Source organism: Lactuca virosa, chromosome 7 (genome assembly GCF_052849685.1).
Source record: "Lactuca virosa cultivar CGN04683 chromosome 7, Lactuca_virosa_CGN04683_v6, whole genome shotgun sequence".
NCBI lineage: Eukaryota > Viridiplantae > Streptophyta > Magnoliopsida > Asterales > Asteraceae > Lactuca > Lactuca virosa.
The window spans coordinates 23574997-23582986 of NC_136432.1; the positions used below are offsets into that span (position 1 = coordinate 23574997).

At 38.6% G+C, this 7990-nt stretch overlaps 1 non-coding gene across 1 annotated transcript; it reads right to left on the reverse strand.

Annotated features, from left to right (window-relative positions):
* Positions 1 to 2317: 2317 nt before the first annotated feature.
* Positions 2318 to 2424, reverse strand: LOC145128007 (small nucleolar RNA R71). The gene has a single exon (XR_013716610.1). It is a non-coding gene; the product is annotated as a small nucleolar RNA R71 (small nucleolar RNA).
* Between the last annotated feature and the right edge of the window lie 5566 nt (positions 2425 to 7990).

Below are 7990 nucleotides of genomic sequence, written 5' to 3' on the forward strand. Positions count from 1 at the left end.
AGGCAATATTTAAATACATTTTGACTAATAATTTGGTTATTTGCATAGATAAATGATACTTATAGGATTAAATTACATTTTGCAGCCAAAAGAAGTCATTTTGAAGAATAAGGACTGAAAGTGACAGGAACCGGAACTTTGGAGGTTAAAAGCTTAAGAGATGAAAAATTCAGCAAAAAGGTGTACTCACGACGTGAGAAACAAAGGCTCACGACGTGAGCATGGATATTCTAGAAGATAGACATCCGGAAGCAAAAGAATTCGTGTTAGCTACGGATTCATTCGAACTCACGACATGAGCTTCCTTGCCCACGACGTGAGGAGGGCATAATCAGAAACTATAAATATCCTTGATCCTCACGATTTTAAGAGGTTGGCTGGTGAAAGAAGAGTTACCAGAAGTCGATTTTCAGAGGTTTAGAAGGTTAGAAACCTGGTAATAGCACCAAGGAAGAAGGAGAATATCATAATTTACTTTCTAGTTTGGTACTTTACTATGCTTTCAATTATGAATTGTTTTTGTTTGATTGTTAGTATGAGTATCGAAATCTAGTTGCTTCTGTTAGCTAGATGAAGCTGGAACTCATGGTTTGTTTATATTAATTGAGACTTTTCTAGTTGGTTAATGTCCTGTGTTTGATTGTTTATACCTAACATGCTTAACTTGATACTAGATTGCTTAAACTCATATTCTGTGTAGCTTAGTGACCAATAATCTGCATGAATTTGATTACCTAGTAATTTAGTGAATGTTAGATTATTAGAGCTCAGATTGAACCAATCTTAGATAAGTAATTGAAGTATTGAATTTGGCTGTGCTGGAGAACTCATATTATGAAGTGTTTGTTAATTCAATCTTACATAGCTCCAATTCTATTTAATAGTTAATTGTGTGTTAAATTATGTGTGACTATGCATAGATCTACATGAATTCATTCAACATTAGTTAATTTGGAATTGAATTGCTAATAATACATTAATTGGTAACCAACGAGAACTGTCATAATTAATAGTTAAAGCATTGAGGGAAAGTGGATTCAAAATAACATAAGTGTTCTTATTACTTGATTGAAGTGTGTTTGAGAATTTAAGTTTGTCTAAACTTGCAAAATTAGATAAAAACCATTACTTTTCTAGAATTTTAGGTTAATTTAATAGTAAGTAGGTTAGCTAATCAATTCTGTTCCCTGTGTTCGATACCAGACTTACCCAAAGCTATACTATAATCTGACTAGGTACACTACCTATAGGTGCATAGTTATCAGAAGTTTGTTAGGTTATAAATTTAAAACTAGATATGTATATTTTTGCACACATCAAGTTTTTGGCGCCGTTGCCGGGGAACGAATTATTTGATTGATAATTTATTTTCTTTAGGTTAATCGATCCTTTTTGTGGGGGTAAAACCTGCAAAAAGTTAAATTTTCAGCTTAGTTTTTGCTTCAGTACTAAACTCACGACGTGAGTTCAATAATTTTTTTTCGTTTTTCTTCGTTTTTATTTTCTGTTTAGATTTTCTGCGACAACACGAGGTGGTAATCTTTACCACGTCGTGGTGACCAGTCAGTAGAAAATTTTTACTTAGTTTTTGTTCAGTTTTACGTTTTTTCTTTTGTTTTTATTTCAGTTCATGACCCGAGGATCCAACACATCATTTGTACCACCGCTTGAAAATCCTGAGTCAGCCCTTCACAAAAATACGAACAAGGATGAAGGAGTAAACCAAACACCTATGAAGTCGCCTTTTAAAGATCTAAAATCAGTTTTTAGAAAGAAGAAAGGGAAGAACGTGGGGGAGTCAAGTACATCTTCGAAGAACAAAAGCAAGGTTGAAGGATTTGATCTAATACCTAGTCCACAAAAATCCGAATACGAATCAGAACCCGAGTTCGAACTAGAAAAGAGCGAACCCGAAGACGAGCCAGAAAACGAGATGGCGAATATTGCAGATATTTCCATGGGAGCCTACAAGAAGCGAATAAGAGATGATGCTGGTCCTGGTTTAGTACAACCTGCAATTCCTACAAATGCCACATTCGAACTGAAATGACACACTCTTACTATGCTTAAGGATGTACCATTTTCTGGGAAGGATCATGAGGATGCTTACAAGCATTTAGATGAGGTCAATGACATTGCAGACTATTTCAATGTGCCAAATGTTCCTAGGGAGACAGTCTTGCTAAGGATGCTTCCAGTCACTTTTAAAGGAGCTACAAAAGACTGGTTGAAAGCACTTCCACCTGGTGCAATTACTACTTGGGTACAAATGCGCGAGAAATTTCTAGAACAATTCTGCCCACCAACCAAGATAGCTAAACTCAAGAAGGCAATAGCCAACTTTGAGCAACAACCAGGGGAGTCGCTTTATGAGGCATGGGAACGATATAAAGGGTTATTAAGAAACTGCCCTCAAAATGACCTTAACATACAACAAGAAGTGTCTATATTCTATGACGGGGTAAATGTCATGACAAGGCAACTCCTTGATTCTCAAGGACCACTTACTAAGAAAAATCCGGGTGAAATTAAGGAGTTAATTGAAGAATTCGCAAAGCATTCTCGTGAGTACCACAATCCAAGGAATAATGGAGTTAAAGGAATTTGGGGAGGAAGTTCTAAAGACATGGCTGCTATGCTAGCCATGCTTAATACTATGGACAGAAGAATGACAAAGATGGACCAGTCAATTCATACTATTAGAGTTGGATGTGAAAAATGCAATGGTCCACACTTGACCAAAGACTGCTACTTAGATGATAATAGGAACAAAAAGGCTCAAGTCAGCTACTCAAGTGGGGATAAAGATGATGAAGATTTGAGAAAACCAAAGAAGGAGTGGTTACCATATGAAGAGTACAAGAAGCAGAAAGAAGAAAAATATAGGCAGGCTTGCCGATGCTTCTACCAAAAGGAACAACCACCAGCTGAAAAGAAAGTTGACTTAGAGACCATGCTAGCTCGTTTTATGGAGGCTTCAGAAAAGTGACATGATGAGACAGATGTAGCTATAAAAGAACAAACAATTATGATGAAGGATCAACAAGCCATGATGAAAGATCAACATGCTATGATGATTAACCAGCAAGCATTATTAAGAAATCATCAAGCATCGATCCAAAATCTCGAAGCCCAACTTGGTCAACTAACAACTTTGGTTAATGAAAGATTATCTCTACATTTCCCGACAAGAAGACTCAATCACATGTCATGGTGATTGAAACTGACGAAGATGCTATTTCTGAGTTCTTAGAAGCTTTAGAAGTGGAGCCGCAACAGTCCGGACCAAGGACGAAAAAGTCAAAAATCGAAGAGAAATTTTCTGCTAAAACACCGTCTTCACGACGTGAGCCTTCAAAGCTCATGATGTGGGGTGGGTCTGAACAGAAAAATTCAGCCAATCTTCAACTTATCGTCCTCCTTTACCATTTCCATCCCGAGCTAATGTACATCCTCTGGAGTATCTACACCGGAAATGCTGTCAATTATGAGCAGATATTGTGTGATTATTTCCTACAATACATCTCACAAGATGCTCCAAAATAGGGTTTTACAGAGCTTACCTTTGCTCGATTTTGGTCTTTGTGCATTTTCAATCTTCACAAGGAGGCTAACCTTAGCATGGGCAACAACACCAACCTGTTTTCAGCCCTAAGATCTCAAAAGGTATACTGCTTCCAAGGATCAAACTATGTTTCGTCCTATTCGTAGACTGTCCATGTATATCTTAGAATCCATTGGACTCACTACGGTAGAGGTGGCTGACCATATCATGGATACGAGTGATATTGCCCAAATCACTATTCCCCGCCTAGACCCAGTCAGCCTACCGCAACATAGGACCCCCAGACTAGCACAAACGAATATCCTCAACCGAAACCCAAAAGAGTCAAATCTCTTGTTGTCAAAAGGAAAACTCCCAAGGACATTGTGAAAAAGGGAGTTGTTCCCTCAAAGAAAAGGAAAGTTAAAACCGCAGAGCCTACTTCTACGGCTGCGGTTCATAACATTCATGTTAATGTGTTTGATGAACACCAAACTGTGTCTTCGGTATCAGGAGATGTTTTTAGGAGAAAGAAACTCAAGTTAACCCCCAGTCATGACCATATGCGAACCACGACACATACTAAAGTCTCTCAGTAGACTCTGGTAGTCATTCGAGTCACCGCATACTCACCCTCTAAAACCCTAACTCACCACTCAGATACAGAGAGTGTATTTGTTTCATCACATGATGGAGAATTACCTCCAATTGGAACCCAAGTGGATCCAATTATGTCGAGTCACCCTAACGTCTCCAGGGCATCATGATTGCACGTATTTGAACCTGAGGAGTTGCGTTCCATTTTCCTTCGTGTCACATTAACACTGGATACACAAGTTGCATTGCAGGGCACTTCTTTCTCAGCCCTTGCCGGAACTGAGCCGAGGCCATACTTGACTTTAGGTCAAGGAGACCAAGGAAGATCAGGAAATACTATTCCATCGACATTACGATCAAGTGGTCTAGGCATGGGGATCACCAATGTGCTAGGAACCATGAAACCGAGGGACACCTCGGTGAATCAAAGATTTGACGACTATTCATCAGATGACTCTTGGACCCATTATCGTCCAACTTCCGAGTCTGGTATGAGAAAATTTGAAGCATTCAAGAGGTAGTGCATGCACGAAAGGCGCAACAAGTGCAACAACTATAGCAGAAGGAGGAAGCCATTCAAACTGTAGCAAAATATTGGGTTGATTCCATCAACAATGCCAAAACGGTTCATGACATTCTTTCCATTCAAAAATGGATGTCTACCATGGAGGCAACTGTTCAAAATGCTCCTCAAATGGAGAATATTTTTGGCACTTCTAAACCTCCCCCAATGAAGAAGATCATGATTCCAATGACGACGGTACCGCAATTGAAATAAGCTCAGCTCCTATGTTCGGTCTGGATGATGACAATTTTGAGGATGTTCAACAGCCCCTTCCCTCAGATGATTTCATAATGGTGATTGATGAAGAAGAATCAAGTGGATCACATTCCACTTCCAAACCGAAAGCCAAAAAGAAGAAATAGACAGTTGTTTCAAGGAGAGAATTTCTGAGTCTTCAGGCCAAAGTAGATCAAATCTTGGCTGCAGTCACTACAAAAGAACCGCAGAGCACAGACGTCCCCACACCATAATATCTTGTTGAATGTATTGAAGTGCTAGAGACAAGAAAGCAGATGAATGCGCAAAGAATTATTCTTAGAATTGAAATGGGTATAAGAGATCTGGATAATCGCAGAACCACAAACCATAAAAACTTCATGGAAAAGATGAAAACGTCATCACGGAAGTAAAGAAGTTGAAAGAAGACCTTCAACTCACACTACAGACTCAAGAAAGCAACTCCAAAAATCTTATTGAGGAAACCCATAAAGCGTATGAATTAGGATATGCGGTACTCCAAGAAACAATTAAAGGTTTAAGAAGATCTCTCACAGCCAACTGCAGTATTGATGAAATTCTCCGCATCACCAAGGAGATTTATCAGCTTCTTTTCAACCCAATCATTCCCAACAACCAACAAGTCTACGATCAAATGAAGTTCCAGTTCAATGAAACCTTTTAGAAAATTGATGGTTGAAGCAATGGTTTGATGAGCAACAGGAGGTTGCTTCCTCAAAAGGGGAAAGTGAAAGCAATCCAAGAAGAGATCAAGAACAAGATCCTTCACAATCTAAGACTCCTTCAGTTCATCAACAACAAACTCCTCCACAAGTTCAACCTCCTTCTACCGAAGATCACAACAAACCACCAACTCATCGGTATTCTCCTAATCATCAAACTCCACGGTCTTTACCGCAAAAGTCTCCAGAAAAATCAACTTCTCAAGGCTCTACACAACAAACTCCTCCTCATTTCAAAAACATAGCACCTGAAATGTCATTTGAACACTGTGATGACTCTCTGGCCATGGCTCAAAGAAAACGTGACTAGAGGGTGGCAAAGTTTGTAGAGCAGATTTGGAGAGCTCATGGGTTCGACACAATCATGGATGAGTCGTTCGTCAATTCTTGGGTAAATCCTACCCGCAGACTACTAGATGATGATTATCGTCCAATCCTTACTTATGTTGAACCTCCACCAGATGGCTACTGGGACATTCCCATCTCCCCAAACTCCAAGTTTTTTCCAGTCTTCCAATCTTTTGATCCAAGGCTTCCGGATAACAAAAGACTTTCCATGGAGTTTGAACTCCTGAATCTCTTTCATGCTAAGAATGGTTCTGAGTTCGAGAAAATCTGGTCTAATGATAGACCAGACGGGGTCAAGAACTACAAAGTGAGAAAATTCATGAAGGTTGAGTTCTTTCAATACACCCTGACCAGAAGAAGAGATGAATACGTCCGAACCTAAGCAGACTTTGTGAACATGAACCCTGAAGAAATATTCTTAATAGCTCGGGTATTTCAGTTCAAAGCTGAAAAGCATCCGAAGATGAAAGTTGCTTATGAAAGAGGTTGTGACTTCCTCAAGGCATTGATATGCAACTTTGGAAAGATTGATGCAGAAATTCATCCAGTCCTTGCCAAGAAGTTTGATTTTCCTGAAATCGAGCCTGTACCAACATACACTGAAGGGTTTCAAGAAATGTCACTTGGTGCAACTAGCTACCCTGAGCTAGGAATTGTATACAAAATGGCTCAAAATGGTCCCAAATATTTCATTCCGGTGACCACAATCGATCGACTCACCAAGAAGAAACTAGACACCACTTTGGCTTCAGTGTAAAAATTGAAGCACACTACGGATGACGTCAAGTTTGAAATCTCAAGAAGAATCCAGTGGTTGTTCGAATTTAGAAAATTCTGGTGGATTCTGATCCGGTTCCTCAAGTTGAACAAGTGAAGAAAGTTAGCTAAGAGGTCACTTTGGGGGAAATTGTTGATACAAAAAGTTACCCTCTTTAGCTAAGGAACCGTAGTCTGGATTGTTGGTGATACCGTAGAAGAAGTTGACTACCAAAGTTGGTGAACCGCAACCGCAACAGCTATCGCAGAGATGAATGATGAATAAAGACTTTCATGTTGCTTTACCGACTTAGAGTGTTTGCCTTGTTTTGTCCAGTGAACCTTGCATGGTCATTGAAGTTAGCAGAATAGTATTTTTTTTATTTCCAATGTAACTTTTGGGGGCTCTATAAATAGAGACTCCTTCTTCATGTATCTTTACACCACTCTTATCACTTCTAGAACTATTATCGAAATACAAAGATCTTTCATCTCTATCTGTTCTATCTTAATTGATAATCCGAGTTCCTCTTCACTTCAAGTTGATCACATTTATTAACTTGTGTTTGCGTGCAATCGTTTTTATGAATCAACTTGGTGTCTACTTGATATAACTTGCTTCCATTTATATTTCCGTTATATTTCGGCAACCTAACATTTCTAAGTTATTATTGTTGAACTAACAAGATCATTGAGATTAACTTATTCTGCAACTTATTATCTTGTACTAACATTTGTTCAAGTGTTCTTCAAAGTTTTTCTCTCAACATCCTGACTATTACCACTAATATTTCTAACATTTGTAATGACTATATTTTAATTATTTTTCTGACATGTGCATAACTAGTCAACACAAGATCCATTCTCAACGGAGAGTCATCTCAAGCAGGCAAAAGACCCGGAATACCAAGTCAAATAATGTTCATATGCTAATTCCAGAGGATCCCAAAATTATCGGACTTCTTGTTCATTACACTAGACTATAAATAACACAGGTATCTAGCACACAACATACATGATTATCCCTAGCATTACTCTTGTACTCGTAATACTTTCACAATATTTGTAACCTCATATTAAAATCAACAAAACACATCAAGGCAGGTGATTATTATCACCTCGTAATGGTTTAAGTCGGAGATCCTACAAAGGATCAAGGGCTTTCCTTGTAACTCATTTGTCTCATTTTGATTACCATTCGATACTCACACTACACTAACA